The sequence below is a fragment of the Centropristis striata genome, chromosome 23 (assembly GCF_030273125.1).
Source record: "Centropristis striata isolate RG_2023a ecotype Rhode Island chromosome 23, C.striata_1.0, whole genome shotgun sequence".
In the NCBI taxonomy this organism is placed as follows: domain Eukaryota; kingdom Metazoa; phylum Chordata; class Actinopteri; order Perciformes; family Serranidae; genus Centropristis; species Centropristis striata.
Genome location: NC_081539.1, coordinates 2,877,601 through 2,901,298, shown reverse-complemented (window position 1 = coordinate 2,901,298; position 23,698 = coordinate 2,877,601).

The following is a 23,698-nucleotide window of genomic DNA, read 5'->3' as shown; positions in this document are numbered from 1 at the left end:
TAAAATGACCAAAAAAGACACAAAATGACCAAAAAGAGACATAAATTTACCATAAGAGACACAAAATACCAACTGTGGACTCACAGTCTTGTGTTTTCATTCTCTCTAAGCCAGAATCATCAAAATTACAAGAAAAACAGGCTTGAAATATTTCACTCTATGTGTAATGAATCTATATACAAAACAGACACAAAATGACTGAAAAAACACTAAATCAATTAAAAAAGACTCAAAATGACAAAAAAGACTCAAAATGACAAAAAACTACGCAGAATTACCAAAAAAGACACAAAATTATTTTTAAAAAGACACAAAATGACCCAAAAAGACACAAAATTACTAATAAAAGACACAAAATTAACAAAAAAAGACAGAAAATGACAAAAAAGACACAATACCAGAAAAAAACTAAATTACTTAAATATGACACAAAATGACCAAAAAAGACACAAAATGACAAAAAAAAAAGACAAAAAAATGACCAAAAAAAGCCACAAAATCACAAAAAAGAGAATATAAAATACAAGTTTCACTTGACAAAAAAAAAGCACTTTTTCACGATATTCTAATCTTTTCAGATGTACCTGTATGTATGAAATCAGTGCTGCAATCGTGTTGTGGCATAAGATGCAGTAAGCAGCTGCGTTATTGCAGCTGTGTGATATTGTTCCAGTAAGTGTGGTAGAGTCCACTTTTACAGGTCACTGTGATTTAGAGTGTTAACGTAGGAAATAAAACGTTAATGTAACACCAGCGGAGGGCATGTTGAAGGGCAGCTGCTGTGATTCAGGACGTGGAGGACAATGTCCTGCAGCGCAGCAGACGGGGGAAGCAGGAAGCGGAAGCCATTTGTCCACAATTAAATCAACTTTTAGCTTTGACTCAGCTTTCTGAAGTTATTAAAACCAAGCACCGTTTCAGACTCACCAGTGAGTGCATGTCAACGGCAATTTCACTCCAATCAAGGAGCCAATATTCAAGCCACAGGCAGCCACAAGCCTAGAGCTCTCACCAGGAGAGGAAGTAGGAAAAAATAATAATAATAATAATAAAGAGAAAAGGGGCCTTAAGTTCAAAATAAATGTACAGTAGCTATTTTCTTCTCTGTACGAGTTGTGTGACTTGATGTATTCCTTCTTTAAAAAAATTAATAATACATATTGTTCAAATAAAAATGAAAATATAAGTTGTTTATCTTATCTGTCATTAAGTGGAAATGCAGTGAAAGGGTCAAAGTTATCAGTTCAAACCGCTAAACGTCTTTTTTTACATCTATATAACGTTTTATATAACTTTATTGACACGTTGCCATGGATACGCATTGTTCTGCTTCTCTCCTGATGACGGCTCTCCTTGTTAGTGACCTGTCAATCAAAGGTAGCCCCGCCCCAAATCATACGATTCTTTATCTTCTATTTTCTTCTAAATGGGGTCATTATTTACACTATTAACGCAAAATATCACATACATAAATCTCGATACACAAAACAAAAATCCCCTCTTTTCTATATTTATAAGTGAAACCAAGCAGTATATTAATTCTATTAAAGACTCTACTAATTTGAAAGCTGCTAAAACTCTGAATATTTGTAATTTTTATAATATTTTTGTATGACAACCTCTTTATGATTTATTGAAACCCCCTGGCGACGTTCTGATGTATTTTTTTTGTATTACACCCCACCCAACTGCCTTAATAAAGTTTATTTAAAAAAAATATATATATATATTTACACTATTAACATCAGATTGTGTTGAATATTTTTTTTTTTACTAGTGATAGAGACCATAGTTGTATAAAACAAGGTTTGTATTGTCCAAAAACCGAAATAAATGTTCAAAAATAACGAGCAAAATAACACATTACCTCCTCTCAGCTAATCTGGCGCGGACTGAGAGAAGCACTGAAATGACGTCACAAAACCTGCGACCTCTTAAAGTGAAAGTACAGGTATTAACACCTTGGTCTGAATACAACACTCAGGCATTAATATGGGCAATAAAACACATCTTAAAACATATAGAAAACAATATTCATCAGTATTTGGTGACATTTCAAATGTTAAAGTAAATATATTATTTCGACCTGGTTACACCTGTAAAAAGGGGGAACTGAATAGACATTTTGGTTCATGGTGGCAGCAATATGTGCTTATCACATATTTTATTTATTTATTTTTATAAAGGCAAAGCTTTAACCTATTTAGGCCTAAAACGGCTGTAAAAAATGCCTGTAAAACCTCTGGGTGATTTTAAAATAAGCCCCTAAAACCTGAAGTTTTTCTGTAAATTCAACACAAGTGTCAAATCTTCTACTAAATAATATATTTTTCAGCCTCTGTAGCAGATAGAAATGAAATTCAAAAAGTATTTGAGAGCTTATAGCTGTTATATCTGAGCTCCCTCCGCTATAGTCGTCTTCACCATGATTTCAGTTCTGGAAAAGTCCCATGATGCATTGTGACACCCACATGTATTCTCATTTTGTGTCTTTTTTGGTCATTTTGTCTTTTTTAGTCATTTTGTGTATTTTTTGGTCATTTTGTGTCTTATTTGGTCATTCTGTTTCTTTTTTTGGTCATTTGGTGTCTTTTTAAGTCATTTTGTGTCTTTTTGGGTCATTTTTTAGTCATTTTGTGTCTTTTTTTGGTCATTTGGTGTCTTTTTTAGTCAATTTGTGTCTTTTTTGGTCATTTTGTGTCTTTTTCTTTAGTCATTTTGTGTCTTTTTGTGTCTTTTTTTTGTCATTTTGTGTCTTTTTTTGTGTGATGATTTCAAAGTCTGGAAAAGTCCCATGTTGCATTGCGACACTCCCACATGTATTCTGATGCATTTCATTGGCCAAGAGACCAAAAATAACTACAAAAACTACAAAAACTACAAATACTACAAAACGACATATCCGCTTTCCCGGCTTTAATGGGTTAATGTCTCTATCGTGGAAACACAGGAGTAAAACAGGTCCAGGGGTAATTTTTATCAGAAATAAATGTTAAAAATCAATCAGTATTGGTGTATAAATGTGGTTTGGCTGACTTTCAGGCTGCCAGTCGAGACATTAGCTACATTCAGATTCCTGACAGAGACTTCCACATCTGGAGGCCTCTCTCATTCCCCCAATTTATTAGATCCCAGGGAGTCAACTTAGACAGCAGGGGCCCTTGTTAGAGATCATATTTTTAATCTCCTCACATGAAATGATTGTCCCCCTCATTCAACATTATGGATGAGATCCCATTAAGGAGCGTGCCAGGTTTATGTGTCACCAATGAAGCAATATGAAAGGAGCCAGGCGAGGAACAAATGCTCCACTCCATCACCGCCAGATAAAAGTAAATGGATCATGTCTCTAATAGTTGGCCCACTTTAAGACAGATTGCTTGTTAAATGATTTGCATGTTGGAAAGGAGAAGAAAGAGACAGAGACATTTAGTCATCTTTTTTTTATGTGACGATATATAAAAAAATAAATGTTGCGTTTGTTTTATGGTCTCGTCTTTATCCCTCATTGGCCTAACTGGTGGTGACAACCTTGTGGTTATCTTGTCAGTGCAGCTAAAACACTGTGAAATGTTTGGGATTTGCAGACATTTTAATTGATAGTTTGCTGTCCTTCTGGCAGGGGACCATATGCGCTCCATAGGACTCCAACAGTAATGGATATTGATAGCCAGACTTGCTGCTTTCACCCTGATGATTTAAGTGTTTGACAAAACTATTCCCTGACCGTTACTTTTCCCTCAGAACATCCATCCTTTCTAGTCATCTGTGCCTTTCATTTGGCCTTCTAATGCAGACATCTGAAATAGACATTGTTTCAGTTTATGTAGAGAAATGGATAAAAAATAAAGAAAACATAATTGGCTTGGAGAAATCCCAATCATGGCACAGGAGGGGGGGGTTTTTTATTATTTTTTTTACAAAAGATGTTCAAAAATAGAGATGTTTAAAAAAATGCCTTAGAACAGTTTTGGGTGTACAGGTACATCTAAAAAAAATTAGAATATCATGAAAAAGATCAAAATTTGCATGTCAATCATTTCAGAAAGTGAAACTCATACATACTATTATTTATTATATACTAATTTTATTATTTCAAAGTTATTTCAAGATAATTATAATTTCACGTTATAACGGTCATAGCATGCTAACGTTAGCCGCCGATCGATAGCATGCTAACGTTAGCCGCCGATCGATAGCATGCTAATGTTAGCTGGCGATCGATAGCATGTGTCGTGGCAATTTTAACAACTGCACTAAGTTAATGGGTGAGCTGGCCAAACACAAAGCACTCAATACTCTGTTCAGCAAGTTTTATTTATTAGCACACTCGTATTCCATACACCGCACAATTCCGAATGGCTATTTTACAATACAACAAAGTCCCGTACACCGCTCGACTTATGACTGTTGCACTTTTCAGCATTGGCTTTTCAGCAAGACTCAATGCAGCCCTATCTTGCCCTATACATCACATCAGGACAGAGCCCACTGGTCAACACCTTCCCCTCAGTCATGGTGTTAGAAGAGTTGAGTTCAAAGAGTGAGTTCCCAGAAGGCTTTGTGTCTTGAATACCAAGTAGGTCGCCGCCTACTTCATGTGCCACCATGCAGGAGACACCAAATTTCCTTCACACTTGCTAACGTTAGCATGCGAGCAAGACCAAGACCAACTTGGTGCCGTTGAGAGAGTTAAAATAAAACGTGTATCATTAATTTATTTGATTTGTTGATTCGTGATTGATACGGGCTAGCGGGCTAACGCTATATATCACGTTATAACATGAAAATATCATTATCATGAAATAACGTGATTCTTTTATGTGAAACACTCACCAGATGGACCAGATGGAATTTCATCACTATGCTCCTGTGCTGTCCAAGGTTAGGGTTAGCTTGGTTGGTTTAACCACTGTGTCCAATTAATCTAGTACAGTCCAAAGCCATAGTCCTTTCATCCTGCAGGATTCATGAATCCTTGATATCTGCAATAAGAACTTAGAAATACTGAGGTTATTATCCCACCCAGCTTTTATGAAGCAAAACATTTTAAAAAGCTACTTTTCTGCTGCTTTTTCAAGCAGAGCAAGGACCAAGTTTTGACCCCAACAGTATGAATGTGAATAGCTGCAATCAAATCCTGAAAAAAACTTGTCATTATCTTCCATCTTCATCTCCAGCATCCGCTGCTGCTTTCAACTGCCAACGGGCCTCTTTCCTCCCAGGTTATTTAGTTGCATTCAAGTCATGTCACATTAGTTCTGAGAAGACTAACCTCCCGTATCAGCTTTTTATTTATCAAAAATGACTGAAATAATTTGAAACTGTCAGATTGTGTGTTGAAAATAGCTTTACTTTATGCGTCACTGATAATTCACAACCAACAGTTTATGTTTAGTGGCAGCAGTCAGTGCAAATGCATCATCAGGGTAAAATGGATGGAAATGCTTTCTTATGACCTGGGCCTAAAAGGGATAGTTCTGATTTTTGAAGTGAGAATATATGAGGAATTTACCCACAGTCAGTAGATGGTCTGTGGAGATTTGGAGAGCCAGACACAATCTACGCAGGAAACCAATGAATGTAAACAGCTAATCTATAATATACAAGGATATAAGTGTTCTTGGTTCTTCGGTTGACATAAAGTAGTGCCAAATGAAACGCCTGTGGATAGCAACAAAAAACGGTGGACAAATTTTTAATACAGCGTACAGATAAAATGGGTGAAACCTCAACCTGACTGAGAGAAGTCGCTGCTAATCCATGTTAGCATTAACTGGGATGTTAGTTTTGGCTAGCAAAAAAACAAAAACAAAATGTATGTTACTGACCTCAGAAAACTGAGCAATGAACAAAACGTTCAAATAAACTGTCATTAAGTGAAAATACAGTGAAAGGGTCGAAGCTATGAGACCAAACCGCTAAACGTCCTTTTTTATATCTATATAACTTTATTGTCACGTTGCCGTGGATACGCATTGTTCTGCTTCTCTCCTGATGACGGCTCGCCTTGTTAGTGACCTGTCAATCAAAGGTAGCCCCGCCCCAAATCATACGATTCTTTATCTTCTATTTTCTTCTAAATGGGGCCATTATTTACACTATTAACATCAAATTGTCTCGAAGATTTTTTTTACTAGTGATTGAGACCATAGTGTTGTCCTAAAAAACATTCTGAGGTAATAAATCAAGTGAGAAGTTTTCTAATTTCGCATTGGAATGAATGGACAAAAATGTTTTTGCGGCCACACCTAGCGCCCCCTGCTGGAATTTTCGGTAGAATGCAGCTTAAGGCACTTCCTGGTTTGCCCCCTTGCTCAGACCTGGAGGTTGCCGCTGAGGTTACCTTCCCCCCCGAGACACACTCACAGCAGCACTGCTCTCCAAACACCAATCAGAGTCAACCAAATGGTAGCACTACGAAAACTATATGAAACAATGGCAAGAATAAACTAAAAGACAGAGTCGAATGTTATTGTTAATCTCTATACTGTCAGAGATAGAAACCAGAGACAGGAAGACAAAAAAAATCCTGGCAGCCAAAAGAAAAACAGTTTATGTGGTCACTGTTTGACAGGTGAGGAGCACTTCCTCCTACACTGTAAAACATTTAATGAGGTAAGGAGCTTTTACTTTAACAAGTTCAGCTCTGTCATTTCAGATTTAATAGAGCTTAGTGACCCATCAAAATGAAAAATTCTCCTCGGAGAGAGAGAGAGAGACGAGGCATATCCTAAAGCTCAATATATCTCAACATGCCACAACCAGCAGGACAGTTAATCACCTGGACACACAGACACACAGAGTGATGTCATTCTTTGAATTTAAATTGGATTAATAATTCTGTTTCTCCTACTAAGATTGTTTTAAAACACATATGTAGCATACTGTATTTCGTGAATTATTATAAATCCGTATTACTATTGTGATAATGTTTATATTTTTGTTATTGTGCAATGTTGGTTGATATTGTTACATTTTAGATGCTTTGGCATTATTGTTCACTAAACATTCATGATTTCTCTCTCTCTCTCTTTAATTTGAAAATACCTGGTCTCCCTTTCGGATTCAAAACTTTATTTGTACAGCATGTTTAAACAACAAAAACGTCTCCAAAGTGCTGTACATAGAATCAACAATAAAACAAACACTTCTATATGACAATCAGCAATAGATAATAAGTGTATAAATCTAAAACGATGCTATAAATAAAACAATACAATCAAAAAATAGATAAACATAGTAAAAATAAGTAAAATACATAGTTAAAAGTAGTAAAATAAATAAAAGACACAGAGGACCACAAAACTCACGCAAAGTTAAAAAGCCAGGGAATTAAAATGGGTCTTAAGACGAGACTTAAAAAATTTCACGTGCACTTTCTTATACTAGTTCATTTAAAAGTAAATACATAATTGGTTTAATTGGTTTCTCATTATTAGTATGTTCTCTGAGATATTTTTGTTTGTATTGTTTGCATTAAAATCAACAGATAGATAATGTATGAAATGCAAAACGTACCTCCAGAGCTGTGGAGTGACTTAATTGAAGACAGAACCCAAACATGGAGTCTTTGCCCTTACAGTAAGCTGTCTCAGGCTTGTTTTTGTCCTTTTTAATATAATCAATGAATATCTCTTTTCTTTTTTGGAATTTTTCTGCAATATGTTCTTCACATAAAAGGCCAGGGACATGAGGCTGGCAGGTTATGTTCTAGATAAAAGATCAGCATCTATAAAAGCACCTCCTACTAACCAATCAATTCTCTGGGAAAAGGGCATCACCTTTTTTGGAAGATCCTGTGGACCTTGTTCCTTGTTGCGAGGATCTCCGAGGACGGTGAAAGTTTTTCGAGGCCAACAAAACCCGGTAGAAACCTGAAGAATATTTATATGAGAAATACAGATTCTCAGCGGGGAGAATAAGATGTAAATGTAAACGTGTTGGATCGAAACGTTACAGTAGTGTCACCAAACGGAGCCGTGCAGTTACAGAAGAGAAGCAGAACAATGCGTATCCATGGCAACATGTCAATAAAGTTATATATATAACGTTTTGTTGGACTAACAGACACTCCAAGGAGTCGCTGTTCAGTTTTCTGAGGTGAGCCGTCATTTAAAAAAATGGACGTTTACCAGTTTTCTCTCAAAACTTTGAACCTTTCACTGTATTTTCACTTAATGACAGTTTATTTGAACGTTTTGTTCATTAAATGTCTTGTTCAGTGTTTGGTTGGACTAACAGACACTCCAAGGAGTCGCTGCTCAGTTTTCTGAGTTAAGTAACGTACATTTTGTTTATTTGCTAGCCAAAACTAGCATCCCAGCTAATGCTCCAGTTAATGCTAACATGAATTAGCAGCAGCTTCTCTCAGTCAGGTTGAGGTGTAGAGAGGCTGTAGTCAGTGATCAGATCCCTCTCCTCCTCCACAGTCCAAATATGGTCATGCTTCCTGTATCGGAAACAAGATGGCGACGAGCGTAACGATGAACTCGAGGCTTCCAACGGGCCACAAACCAGTAAGTAGCCTAGTTAAATCTGTTACATTTAGCCTACATTTGAGCCTCAGATGAGAACAATTTGATTATAATTCCAATTGTTCCAACATAAATGCGGAGTTGAAGAAGAAAAACAACAGACGAAACAAAATGTACTGGGGAGAATGGAGGTTTGGATCTCCACAGTCCCAGAAAGTGTGTGAGAATGTTGTGCGATTGATGGCAGCTGGTGATCAATTGCTTTTATCAGCAGACGCACACACACCTACTCTATCTCTGCCCCCTCACTCAGTGCAGGATTAGCTACTGAATACATGGATTATTAGACACACATAGTTGCAAATTCACTTGTAAACACACACACAAACACACACAAACACACACACCTCCCTCTCTCCGCCTTAATCCTCTCCCCCCTCTCAGAAGTGTGTGTGTGTGTGTGTGTGTGTGTGAGGGCTGTTAGAGGGAGGTGTGAGTGTGTGTCAAGGGGGATTATGTGAATATAGTTAAGATTTGATGTCAATAGAAGTTCTTTATAATTCTCTCTCTTGCCCTCGGAGCACATTTCCATGCTGACTAACGTACAATAGCAAACACAAAGAGGCTTGTCTCCGAGCCTTCAGTGTGCAAAGATTACTGTACACGCTTGTAATCTACATATTACGCTACTGTATGTTGCTAAAGGGCTTTTAAATGGTTTTCGTCAAGTAGATTAGTCTCTTTGTATATTTGTGTGTCTCTGTGTGAGTGCTTTATAAATGTATGCATCTGTGTGTTTGACCAAGTACCGATCCTGTTTTATACAGTGGCCCTGAGAGCTCACAGCGCTGCAACTTAAGAAAAAAAACACATGCCAATACACAAAACACAAGCAAATTGAGAAAACATCTTCATCAATTTGACAACAGAAGAGCAGCATTTAGAAAACGAGCTGCAAAGACCACAACACAACAGAAGTGTTTCCAGAGGACACTTAAAAGTGATGCACACGTCTGGACACGTACTTGAAATTATCACGATATTTCATGATAATTATATTTTTATGACAGGACGTTTTTCTCCCCTGAAAAAAGCCTGGTTGCTGATTGGATAGAACGCTAAGCAGGATGTGACGTAGTACTGGACGCCACAACAACATGCGCCATTTGTAAAAGCCGCAAAGCAGTGTTGCCAACTTAGCGACTTTGTTGCTATATTTAGCGACTTTTCAGACCCCCTTTAGTGACTATTTTTCAAAAAAGCGACTGGAGACAAATCCAGCGACTTTTTCTGGTGTTATTGGAGACTCGTTCCTACTCTTGTTAGTCCAAGACGAGTAAGAACGAGTCGAAGCAGCACAGTCCCCCTGCAGCAGTCTCTCCCAGCTGCAGAGCCGGAGGGGATGTTAACCCCTTAGCGTCCAGTCTGCAAATTGCTAAAAGGCTAACAGTTAGCTCTGTAGCAGTACAGTGTGTATGTGCTAACAGGCTAACAGTTCGCTCTGTAGCAGTACAGTGTGTATGTGCTAACAGGCTAACAGTTAGCTCTGTAGCAGTACAGTGTGTATGTGCTAACAGGCTAACAGTTAGCTCTGTAGCAGTACAGTGTGTATGTGCTAACAGGCTAACAGTTAGCTCTGTAGCAGTACAGTGTGTATGTGCTAACAGGCTAACAGTTAGCTCTGTAGCAGTACAGTGTGTATGTGCTAACAGGCTAACAGTTAGCTCTGTAGCAGTACAGTGTGTATGTGCTAACAGGCTAACAGTTAGCTCTGTAGCAGTACAGTGTGTATGTGCTGCTGCTGCAGGAGGTGTTCACTTAGTGATCTCTGTTTGTTTACAACAAGCACCAGACACTCTGTGCACAGTTAACGATGCCGGTTAATTCACATTCATGATGTTTATGATCAGCGGAGACGCTGTGCATAATTAGCCATGCTGGTTTGTTTATGATCAGTGGTGGCCTTTCCCATTGGCCACTCTTCCTCCTAAAGGAAACACGGCTTCAGGGGGTTTGTTTTAGAGGGACCAGTCTGTTGTTCAAAAGAAGGTGAAGGCAAAATGCAGAATTTGTCACTGAGGGAAAGAAAGAAAGTAGGAAGAGTAGATGTGCTGCCGGCCTCTTATCAAGGTTTTTCTTCTTTTTATGTAGAAGTATTTTTTACATATTTTAAAAAGTGTCTGGAGATTGACATTAGGGTTAGAGGTTTTTATATCCTTGCTTTTAAATCTGTTTGAGTGTGTGTGATGGATACCTGACAGAGCCTGTGTTCTTTCAGGTATTGAATTGAAGGTTTCAGTCAGATGGAATGAAACACATCGGTTAGTTAATGGTGGAGCAGCATGTGAGGGCAATTTTTAACCCCTCTACTTTTTGTGAGTCAATTTGAGCGATTTGCTTGTTACCCTCTTCTTTCCTTCTTGGACTTTCCTTGTTTTGGGTCATATTTGGTGTAAAAAGTGGACAAACTGATGCGTTGTGGAATGTCTGTAATGAATTTCTGTCTCCAAGGTTACTGGTTTTATTTTGTTCCCTGTTTCAACAAGAGTTAGCTCTTCACAAAGCTCTGAGGCTGTTTGGGGAGTTTTTGCATTGGCCTTAGCAATAATACAGGTACATCTAAAGAAAAAAAAAAATAGAATATTGTGGAAAAGTTCAATATTTTTTGTCAATTATTTCAGAACGTGAAACTCATACATTATAAAGATTAATTACACATAGAGTGAAATATTTCAAGCCTGTTTTTCTTGTAATTTTGATGGTTCTGGCTTAGAGATAATGAAAACACAGTGCAAGAGGAAAAATGTCAGCACTTTACTTACCTTTAAATGTAATGGAGGACAAGTGAAAATCCCTGCATTACGTGCATAGTAGGAATGTCAAAATGACATGGTTAGTAAGAAAGTAAACAGTTACTAAAAAGTTAATATATGTAGTGTATTTCTAATTATCTTAAAACAATTTTGTTTGTGATTAAATGAGAATTAAGTTGGATAAAGCTACAGTTTGCAAGCTAAGTAGCTTGTTAAGCTACCTACTTAGCTAACTTCTTGGCTAAGTAGCTTGCTAAGCTAACCACTTAGCTAACTTCTTGGCTAATTAGCTTGCTAAGCTACCTACTTAGCTAACTTCTTGGCTAAGTAGCTTGCTAAGCTAACTACCTAGCTAACTTCTTGGCTAAGTAGCTTGCTAAGCTAACTACTTAGCTAACATCTTGGCTAAGTAGCTTGCTAAGCTACCTACTTAGCTAACTTCTTGGCTAAGTAGCTTGCTAAGCTAACTACTTAGCTAACGTCTTGGCTAAGTAGCTTGCTAAGCTAACTACTTAGCTAACTTCTTGGCTAAGTAGCTTGCTAAGCTACCTACTTAGCTAACTTCTTGGCTAAGTAGCTTGCTAAGCTAACGACTTAGCTAACTTCTTGGCTAAGTAGCTTGCTAAGCTAACGACTTAGCTATCTTCTTGGCGAAGTAATCTTAGCCAAGTAGTTAGCTATGTAATAACACAAAAACGTTTTTTCTTCATAAAGTATCAGAGACAAACTGGAAATAATGATCTGTTGTTATGAGAAAAACATTATTTAAAGAATAATTGGAATATTAAATCATGAAATAAGTTGTCATCAAAAGATAGAGCACAGAAACACACAGCAGCATTAAATAACATGAAGGGAGTGAATGCGGGTAATTTTGACCATGTTGTGCATTAGAAGGGGCGTCAATATATTTTGCATCAAAGGGTTAAGCCAAGTAAGTAATACCTCTTTAATTCAAAAACAAATTTAATTTATTAATAGTAGTAACTCCCAAATATATTGCAAACAAGTGTAAATCTCTACATTTACAGTAGGTTCTGTTTTATTTATAGTTTGTTTAACATTAGGCACAAGAGATAAAAATAATGAGATGCCTAGGTACCTAGATTTATTGTAGTGTGTGTGTGTGTGTGTGTGTGCGTTCTTGTACTTCCTACATAGTGAGGACCGGAACACATTTTTTAACCAACAGAGTGAGGACATTTTTGCAAAGTGAGGAAATTTCAGCCGGTCCTCACTTCTTTAAAGGCTTTTTTTTTTTTTTAGATTTCAGACTTTGTTTTAAGGGTTAAAGGTTACATGGTAATGATAATTAACTGAAACTGTGTTGTGTGGTTACAAAACTAACTAAAATTATAGTGAAAATGTCCTTCGTTTTCATCTTTGTCAACTTTTTTCATACATAATGAAGATGGATCAGACAAAGGAAATAAAGGCAAAATTTACTGTGACCTCTTTTAATCTCCCACCCAACAAATACCCCATTACAAAAAACTAACACTAATAAACACTAAACTAAAACTAAAGCATTTAAAAAAAAAAATACTAAATTAAAACTATCAAACTCACTCTAAAAACTAACTACTAACTGGATTTGAAACAACAAAATTAAAACTAAAACTTATGAAAAATCCAAAACTATTATAACCTTGGAAGGGAATTCACTGTTCCAATGAAGGTCCTCACAAAGATAGAAGTACAAGAATGTGTGAAAGTCATTTTGTGTCTTTTTTAAGTAATTTAGTTTTTTTTGTGTCTTTTTTAGTCATGTTGTGTCTTTTTTTTTGTAATTTTGTATCTTTTTTGGTCATTTTTTGTCTTTTTTGGTCACAAAACTACAACTAATAAAAACTAAACTAAAACTAAAGCATTTAAAAAAAAATACTAAACTAAAACTAACAAACTCACTCTAAAAACTAATTAAAACTAACTGGATTTGAAAACAAAAATTCACAACAAAATTAAAACTAAAACAAACGAAAAATCCAAAACTATTATAACCTTGCAAGGGAATTCACTGTTCCAATGAGGGTCCTCATAAAGATAGAAGTACAAGAATGTGTGTGTGTGTGTGTGTGTCCTGGGTATATGGCGGGGCAGGGGATCCTTTTATAAACAGTTATGTTTAACATTAAGTTGGGGGCAGGAGCAAATGAGTGGGCCTAATAGCTCATATTAATCACAGTTATTTTAGATGAAAATTCATAAATCTTACATGACAAGCTAATCTTTGAGTTCCACTCACTGAGGGAATTCTCCCCCAAGCTGTGAATGGCTAAGCAGCTCACACAGGCCATATGGCATATCTGAGCTCTTAAACATGCACCACGCTGCTCATGATCAAAGAAAAACACACATTCATGGTGAGCACAGTGGTGGGGAGCATCTCCTCCCCTGAGAGTGATGCTGAGCTCCTCTCAGCCAATCAGGAGCTGAGATGTCACCTTGTGGCCAGAACTCCATGTGTGCATGAAATACAGAGAAACCAGGAACACTGTTTGAATGCTTACAGGGTTATTTTCATCTCTTGACCCCACGAAATGACATGAACGTGTTGCTTGGATGTATTCTCATGGTGTGGTGGACAGTTTCAGTCTTTTTTGGTTCATTTTGTGTCTTTTTTTTCGAGTAATTTTGTCTTTTTTGGTCATTTTGTGTCTTTTTTAAAGTAATTTAGTTTTTTCCCGTCTTTTTGTGTCTTTTTTGGTTATTTTGTGTCTTTTTTTGTCATTTTGTGTCTGTTTTTTGTCATTTTGTGTCTTTTTTTTGGTAATTTTGTGTCTTTTTTTTGTCATTTTGTGTCTTTTTAAAAGTAATTCAGTTTTTTTCCGTCTTTTTGTATCTTTTTTGGTTATTTTGTGTCTTTTTTTGTAATTTTGTGTCTTTTTTTGTTCATTTTGTGTCTTTTGTAAGTTATTTAGTTTTTTCCGTCTTTTTTGGTTATTTTGTGTCCTTCTTGGGGTCATTTTGTGTCTTTTTTTTAAAGTAATTTTGTCTTTTTTTGTTCATTTTGTGTCTTTTTTAAGTAATTTAGTTTTTTTCCTTCTTTTTTGGTTATTTTGTGTCTTTTTTGGGTCATTTTGTGCTCCTCTGAGCCAATCAGGAGCTGAGATGTCACCTTGTGGCCAGAACTCCATGTGTGCATGAAATACAGAGAAACCAGGAACACTGTTTGAATGCTTACAGGGTTTTATTCATCTCTTGACCCCATGAAATGAAATGAACGTGTTGCTTGGATGTATTCTCATGGTGTGGTGGACAGTTTCAGCCTTCATGTCTTACACGTACAAATACAAGGGTCATTTTGTGTCTTTTTTTGGTCATTTTGTTGTTTTTTTTGTCATTTTGTGTCTTTTTTGTAATTTTGTGTCTTTTTTGATCATTTTGTGTCTTTTTCAAGTAATTTAGTTTTTTTCTGTATTTCTGTGTCTTTTTTGGTTAATTTTGTGTCTTTTTTTTTAGTAATTTTGTCTTTTTTTTGTTCATTTTGTGTCTTTTTGGTTATTTTGTGTCTTTTTTTAGTAATTTTGTCTTTTTTTTGTTCATTTTGTGTCTTTTTGGTTATTTTGTGTCTTTTTTAGGGTCATTTTGTGTCTTTTTTGGTCATTTTGTGTCTTTTTGGTTGTGTTGTGTCTTTTTTATGTCATTTTGTGTCTTTTTTGGTCATTTTGTGTTTTTTTTTGGTCATTTAGTGTCTTTTTTTGGTCATTTAGTGTCTTTTTTTTGTAATTTTGTGTCTTTTTTGATCATATTGTGTCTTTTTCAAGTAATTTAGTTTTTTTCTGTCTTTTTGTGTCTTTTTTTCAGTCATTTTGTGTCTTTTTTTTGTTCATTTTGTCTTTTTTGGGTCATTTTGTGTCTTTTTTTGTAATTTTTTCTTTTTTTGTTCATTTTGTCTCTTTTTTAAGTAATTTAGTTGTTTTTTTTGTCATTTTATGTCTTTCTTTAAGTCATTTAGTTTTTTTCCGTCTCTTTGTGTCTTTTTTTATTTTGGGTCTTTTTTAAAATAATTTTGTGTCTTTTTTGGTAATTCTGTGATGTTTTTTTGTCATGTTGTGTCTTTTTTAAGGAATTTAGTGTTTTTTCAGTCATTTTGTGTATTTTTTTTTGGTCATTTTTGTGTCTTTTTTGCTCATTTTGTGTCTTTTTTATGTAATTTAGTTTTTTTCTGTCATTTTGTGTCTTTTTTGGTTATTTTGTGTCTTTTTTGGGGTAATTTTGTGGGTTTTTTTAAGTAGTTAAGTTTTTTCTGTCATTTTGTGTCTTTTTTTGGTTATTATGTGTCTTTTTTAAAGTAATTTTGTGTCTTTTTGGTCATTTTGTGTTTTTTTTAAGTAATTTAGATTTTTATGTCATTTTGTGTCTTTTTTGGGTCATTTTGTCCTCCTGTGATCTGTGATGCGGCTTATGATCAAAGAAAAACACACATTCATGGTGAGCACAGTCGTGGGGAGCATCTCCTCCCCTGAGAGTGATGCTGAGCTCCTCTCAGCCAATCAGGAGCTGAGATGTCACCTTGTGGCCAGAACTCCATGTGTGCATGAAATACAGAGAAACCAGAACTCTGTTTGAATGCTTTCAGGGTTATTTTCATCTCTTGACCCCATGAAATGAAATGAACGTGTTGCTTAGATGTATTCTCATGGTGTGGTGGATAGTTTCAGCCTTCATGTCTTACACGTACAAATACAAGGGTCATTTTGTGTCCTTTTTTTAAAATTTTGTGTCTTTTTTTTGGTCATTTTGTGTCTTTTTTGTCATTTTGTGGGGTTTTTTTTGTCATTTTGTGTCCTTTTTTGTCATTTTGTGTCTTTTTTTTGTCATTTTGTGTCTTTTTTTGTAAATTTTGGCTTTTTTTGTTAATTTTGTGTCTTTTTTAGGTAATTTAGTTTTTTCTGTCATTTTGTGTCTTTTTTTAAAGTATTTTGGTTCTTTTTCCATCTTTTTGTGTCTTTTTTGGTTATTTTGTGTCTTTTTTGTAATTTTGTGTCTTTTTTTGGTCATTTAGTGTCTTTTTTTGTCATTTTGTGACTTTTTTTGGTCATTTTGTGTCTTTTTTTGGCCATTTTGTGTCTTTTTTTGTCATTTTGTGACTTTTTTTGGTCATTTTGTGTCTTTTTTTTTATCATTTTGTGTCTTTTTTTGGTAATTTTGTGTCTTTTTTTGGTCATTTTGTGTATTTTTTTCATACTGCCTCCAGTTTGAGACCCCTGATATAAGAACTTTTGGCTTGTTGCAGTTCTTTTTAGTGAATAGTTAATTTTAAACCTTTGGCCATACTGCATGGCTATAGGGAGGACCAATTGAATTGTGATAACTTTCTTGAATCTATTTCAGTTTATGACCAAAGACATATTTCATCAGCCTCAGCTTCCCTGTCCGTTGTCCTGTCCTTGTGTCCAGAACTAAGTAGAAAATGCTACTATGCTTATACAGTGAACAGCTGCTGCCTGTGAAAAACATTTTATTCAGAACATGAATTGCTTAACCAATCCCATACATGGTTAAGACTGCAGTTCATTTGGCTGCAGCTTGTTGTTTATTTATATACTCAATAATGTACAAGCTAAAAAAAACAGGGCCCAGCATTGAACCTTGAGGAACACCAATGTTACGGTGTGTTCAGACCGGACGCGTAGCGAATTTTCGCGTCGCGTTACTCGCGCGAGTAGTTGAATTTACTTGCGTCACTCGCGCGAGTAAATAACTCGCGAATTTAAGATAAATATGCCGGTCGGCGAAGGCTGCTAATGCTAATGCTAACTTTGTAGGGAAGTAGCAACAACAGATAGCTGAAATCACATTGTCACAACTTACCAGGCAGACCGGTGACCTCACTCACCCTCCTCCAGGCAAGATCTTTATGGTTCCGGTTGCGGTAGGAGGGTGATGATGTGTCAAAAAGCTCGGGAAGCCCACAGACCGCAACAATAAGTTTCTCCTCCATTTTTCCGGAATAGGCGGGTTCCCGGGATGCATGACGTCACTGTCGTCCAGAATCTCAACGCTGATAGGCTGTCCCGACACAGCGCCACGCGAATATTTCGCCAAAGTTGAATTTATTGAACTCACGCGAATTCGCGTTGTTTCATTCGCGCCGCGACATTCGCGTCAATCGCGGCATTCGCGTCGCGCGAAACCCGCGATTCGCGCCGCCGGCAAAAATTTGCTTCTATTCGCGTGTTTGCATTGACTTTGTATGTAATCTTGTCGCGAGAAATATTCGCTACGCGTCCGGTCTGAACACACCGTTAAGACTGCAGTTCATTTGGCTGCAGCTTGTTGTTTATTTATATACTCATATTTATTTATATACTCAATAATGTACAAGCTAAATAAAACAGGGCCCAGCACTGAACCTTGAGGAACACCAATGTTACAGTTAACGTTTGTTGATCCACTCTTGCCGATACGTAAAACACTGGACATGGCTATTACATGAGACACATGCAGGAAAACTCAATGTTTGAGACCAAAGAGAAAGGAACACCAGAACAACTGAAGAATGGAGGGACGACACATAAACACTCTACTGCTACAGAGATTTGTGTGTCTGAGTGTCACCACGGACTCATGATAATCACAACCTCTAATCCTCTCCTCCAAGAGCAGAGCACACACCCCTCCATGTTTACCTTTAACAGTACACACACACACACACACACACACACACACATACATGTCTTTGTGTAGTTGTGAGGACCACCACTTCCCCTAGCCCAACACACACATTTCAGGGTTTACCATCTCTGTTAGGACCTTCCCTGAAATTCATACAGATGATTAATTAAGGCCTTTAGAGGCTATCCTAGCATTTTCTTTGTGAGGACTGGAAAAAATGTCCTCACAACTACAAATGTCCTCACAATGTTGGTATTCTGCCAAGGGTTGGTCCTCACAACTATATGAAGACAAACACACACACACACACACACACATTCTTGTACTTCTGTCTTTGTGAGGACCCTCATTAGAACAGTGAATTCCATGCCAGTGTTATAATAGTTTGGGATTTTTCATTAGATTTTGTTTTTTAATTTCGTTGTGAATTTTTGTTTTCAAATCCAGTTAGTTTTAATGAGTTTTTAGAGTGAGTTTGCTAGTTTTAGTTTAGTATTCATTTTTTAAAATGCTTTAGTTTTAGTTTAGTTTTAATTAGTTTCAGTTTTTTGTAATGGGGTATTTGTTGGGTGGGAGATTAAAAGAGGTCACAGTAAATTTTGCCTTTATTTCCTTTGTCTTATCCATCTTCATTATGTATGAAAAAAATTGACAAAGAGGAAAACGAAGGACATTTTCACTATAATTTTAGTTAGTTTTGTAACCACACAATACAGTTTCAGTTAATTATCATTATCATGTAACCTTTAACCCTTAAAACAAAGTCTGAAATCTAAAAAAAAAGCCTTTAAAGAAGTGAGGACCGGCTGAAATGTCCTCACTTTGCAAAAATGTCCTCACTCTGTTGGTTAAAAACGTGTTCCGGTCCTCACTATGTAGGAAGTACAAGAATACATACACACTTTACAATACATCTCGGTACCTAGACATCTCATTGCTTTTATTAATCTCTTTTGCCTAATGTTAAATAAACTATACATAGGCTAAAAACAGAACCTACAGTAGATAGTTTTCGGTGTTTTTTTTTGTAGAAACACACACACACACACACACACACACACACACACACAAACAGCAATCAGCCCTACAAAACTGGCGACTTCAACCTGCAGCAACAACAAAAAAAAGGAGCTGGATCAGTTCTTTTTTGCGTCATTTTGTGTCGTTTTTTAGTAATTTTGTCTTTTTTTGTTCATTTTGTGTCTTCTTTAAGTAATTTAGTTTTTTTCTGTAATTTTGTGTCTTTTTTGGGTCATTTTGTGTCTTTTTTTTTAGTCATTTGATGTCTTTTTTTGGTCATTTTGTGTCTTTTTTTTCAGTCATTTTGTGTATTTTTTTTGTAATTTTCTGTCTTTTTTTGGTTATTTTGTGGGTTTTTTTTGTCATTTAGTGGTTTTTTTTTGGTCATTTTGTGTCTTTTTTTTCAGTCATTTTGTGTATTTTTTTTGTAATTTTCTGTCTTTTTTTGGTTATTTTGTGGGGTTTTTTTGTCATTTAGTGGTTTTTTTTTGGTCATTTTGTGTCTTTTTTGGGTCATTTGTGTCTTTTTTTTTAGTCATTTGATGTCTTTTTTAGGTCATTTGTGTCTTTTTTTAGTCATTTGATGTCTTTTTTAGGTCATTTTGTGTCTTTTTTTTGTCATTTTGTGTCTTTTTTGGGTCATTTGTGTCTTTTTTTGTCATTTTGTGTCTTTTTTTTTAAATTTTGTCTTTTTTTAAAATTTTGTGTATTTTTTACATTTGTGCTGGATCAGTTCAGCCAGGAGACAGAGAAACATAGAACAGAGCATAAATCAGTGCATGCAGGACACTGATAGTGGTGAAGTTATGCTTTTCAAAATGTTTGTAGTCAGATGGATGTGTGAGAGTGTGAGAGTGTCAGCTCCATTACAAGGAATAAACGCTGGAGCTGGTCAGCAGAAAAACAATCCCACCGCATTGATGGACTTCATGGACGGAGGCTGCTGTTTCCAATTAGATAAGCTTCCATTAATTGTGACGTGTGTGTACACACAATGTGTCCATATAACCGTTATTATCGACTCCAGTTGTACATCTTTTCAGAATTCAGGGTTTCAACAAAGTCTTTAGGATCCCTCATGTATGCAGTGGTGGAAAGTAACTAAGTACTTTTACTCAAGTACTGTACTTAAGTACAATTTTGAGGTACTTGTACTTTACTTGAGTATTTCCATTTTATGTCACTTTATACTTCTACTTCACTACATTTTGAGGCAAATATTGTACTTTTTACTCCACTACATTTAGCTGACAGCTTTAGTTACTTTTCACTCGAGGTTTAACATAAAAAACACAATAAATTTAGGTGATTAGACACTTTTTGAAATAAACCTCATAACAGAATATTAAATAGTCAATATGAGCCCTACCTTGAGAAAATTAAAACGCTGTATACATAAATGCATCAATAATAATAATAATATAATATGATATTTGGAATATATAAAACAATCTAAGTGGCTCCATTCTGCAAAACAAGTACTTTTACTTTTGATACTTTAAGTACATTTTGATGCTGATACTTTTGTACTTTCACTTGAGTACATTTTGAATGCAGGACTTTTACTTGTAGTGGAGTAATTTCACAGTGTGGTATTAGTACTTTTACTGAAGTAAGAGATCTGAATACTTTTTCCACCTCTGCATGTATGCAATGTCGATATCTGTAACAGATTTCTAGGAAATCCAGTCCACTGTTATGGAGTCATTGAACTAAAAGCCAATATTGTCTCATGGTAATGATCATATAGGGATCATGAATGCCTATACAATAAAATGTCATAACCATCCACAGAACAGATGGAGGTATTTCAGTCTGTCAGAAGGGGCCAAGAGACATTTCCATCTCCTGGAGCCACTATCATTGTTAAAACTCTTATAAAACTCTCGCCTGTGGTCAAGATATCTTTCTTAACCCTTTGATGCACAACATGGTCTAAAGTGACCCGATATGTATGAGTTTTTATGTTCTATATCTTTGCAATAAATTATTTTCATCATTCAGTATTCCAGGTTTTCCTCAATTAGTTTGTTTCTGATCATCATACATCCTGATTTTATGTTTTCCTTTATTGATTTTTGAATAAAATCCCTTTTTGTGTCACTACTCTTCTAATGCACAACATGGGTCAAAATGACCCATATCCATTTTTTAGCTAAGTAGCTTGCTAAGCTAACTACTTAGCTAACTTCTTGGCTAAGTATTTAGCTAAGTAGCGTGCTAAGCTAACTTTTTGGCTAAGTTTCTTGATAAGCTAACTACTTAGCTAATTTCTTGGCTAAGTAGCCAGCTTAGCAAGCTACTTAGCCAAGTAGTTAGCTATGTAATAAGACAAAAACGTTTTTTCTTCATGAAGTATGAGAGGAAATAATGGAAATAATGATCTGTTGTTATCAAAAACAAGATATTTAAAGAATACTTGGAATATTCAATCATAAAATAAGTTGATATCAAAAGATAGAGCACAGAAACACACAGCAGCATTAAACAACATGGGGAATTAATGCGGGTAATTTTTGACCCGTGTTGTGCATTAGAAGGGTTAAACATGATAGAAGAATGAATTTAAATGTGAAAAATAAATAACTTGGAATATTAACATGCACAATATCATCATAATGATACAATTCCAATACACATTTCCTCTGGACTATTGATTTAGTAGACACCCTGAGGACGATAGTAAAAAGCAACAACCTATATTGTCAAATTAATTGGATTGTTGAGCTTGTTTTGCATGAATTATGCACAATGATAATCCTGGAGAGCACTTCAATAAGCATTAGGCAAAGGTCACATGCTGTAATGTGTCATTATTCTAATCACTATTCCATTATGACATCAATATCTAATGCAGAAGGCATCCATAAGCTATTTGTAAATAAAACATTTACAAGAACGGAGCCTTTCTAGCTGCTGATGTTTATCTTACTCCGGGGCCTTTTGCTGCCATTGATTACAATATTTCCTCTGCAGTGCTGCTCTCAATTTGCTTATGTGCACAGTTTTTTGCAGCACTGGCTTCCTCATATTACATAATAATTGAGGATGCCTAGCAGTTCTTCTTATGGACATCATCAGATTTTCATGATTGCAGCCAATGCACAAGTTTGTGGATTTGAAATTGAATTTTTTTTCAAATGCTACACACGGCAGACTTGATCGAATTACGGCGCATTAACAAATGTTTTCTGTTATGCCGTTTCCGACCCTAATATCCTAATGATATGGAAATTGATAATTATTCTGTCATACACACAGCTTCTAGCTGACATGGCTTTATTGAATATCTCAGAAGGATGTGGATATCTTTCACAAACAATTTGCCTAATATTGCATTTTCTCCCCTCAGATCATTTATGCGGGCCAGAGGCGATATGAGATTGAAATGTTGCAAGAATTAGGTTTGTAGCTGCAAATGCTCCATGAGACATTAATTGTGAGGTTGGTGGTTGGATGTTGATTTATGTCACTTTGAACTGACCTCATGTCTGTGAGAAGGATGTATGGAAGTCCAGGACCAAAAAAAAAAGAATTGAATGGTTCAGCTAAGTTGGAATTTTGCAAAAATATTCATTTGATGTGTGACAAATACAGGCATATGTTCAGGACATTCAATTTAGTTTAATAATAAGGAAATATTTCCTTTTTCACAGCTTTTTGTGGGTGTTTGGAGCAGGCGGCAACCTCCTGGTCTGAGCAGGGAGGCAAACCAGGAAGTGCTTTGACCCATTTAAGCCGGGAAAGTATGACCACATTTCTACCATTAAAACCTGTTGGAGCGCTGTTGCGTTATTCTACCATTAAAGCTGGGAAAGAGGATACGTCGTTTTGGAGTATTTGTAGTTTTTTTCCACCAATTTCTCTCTTCAGATCTCTTCAGATCGGATCAGAATACATGTGGGAGTGTTGCAATGCAACTTTTCCAGAACTTTAAAATCGTCACCAAAAACAGACACTAAATGACAAAAAAAGACACAAAATGACTAAAAAATGACTACAAAAAGACACAAATTGACTAAAAAAGACACAAAATGACTAAAAAAAGACACAAAATCACTAAAAAACAGACACAAAATGACCAAAAAAGACACAAAATGACTAAAACAAGTCACAAAATGAGAATACATGTGGGAGTGTCGCAATGCATCATGGGACTTTTCCAGAACTGAAATCATGGTGGAAGACGACTATAGCGGAGGGAGCTCAGATATAACAGCTATAAGCTCTCAGATACTTTTTGAATTTAATTTCTATCTGCTACAGAGGCTGAAAAATCTATTATTTAGTAGGAAGAGTTGACACTTCTGTTGAATTTACAGAAAAACTTCAGGTTTTAGGGGCTGATTTTAAAATCACCAATCAGAGGTTTTACAGGCAGTTTTTACAGCCGTTTTAGGCCAAAATGGGTTAAGCTGCATTCTACCGAAAATTCCAGCAGGGGGCGCTAAGTGTGGCTGCAAAAACATTTTAGTCCATTCATTTCAATGCAAAATGAGAAAACTTCTCACTTGATTTATTACCTCAGAAATGTTTTGTAGGACAACACTATGGTCTCAATCACTAGTAAAAAATCTTCTTCAAGACAATCTGATGTTTATAGTTTTCTCATGCTGCCATTGTAGTTTTGATCCATTATACAATAAATAAAACAATGAAATCTGTAAACACTGATTTTTTTTTTTTTTTTACAAAGATGGAAGACACTAACTGTTTCACCTGATTAATTTCTAATAAAGCCAATATTGGCTCAATATATCAGTCCAA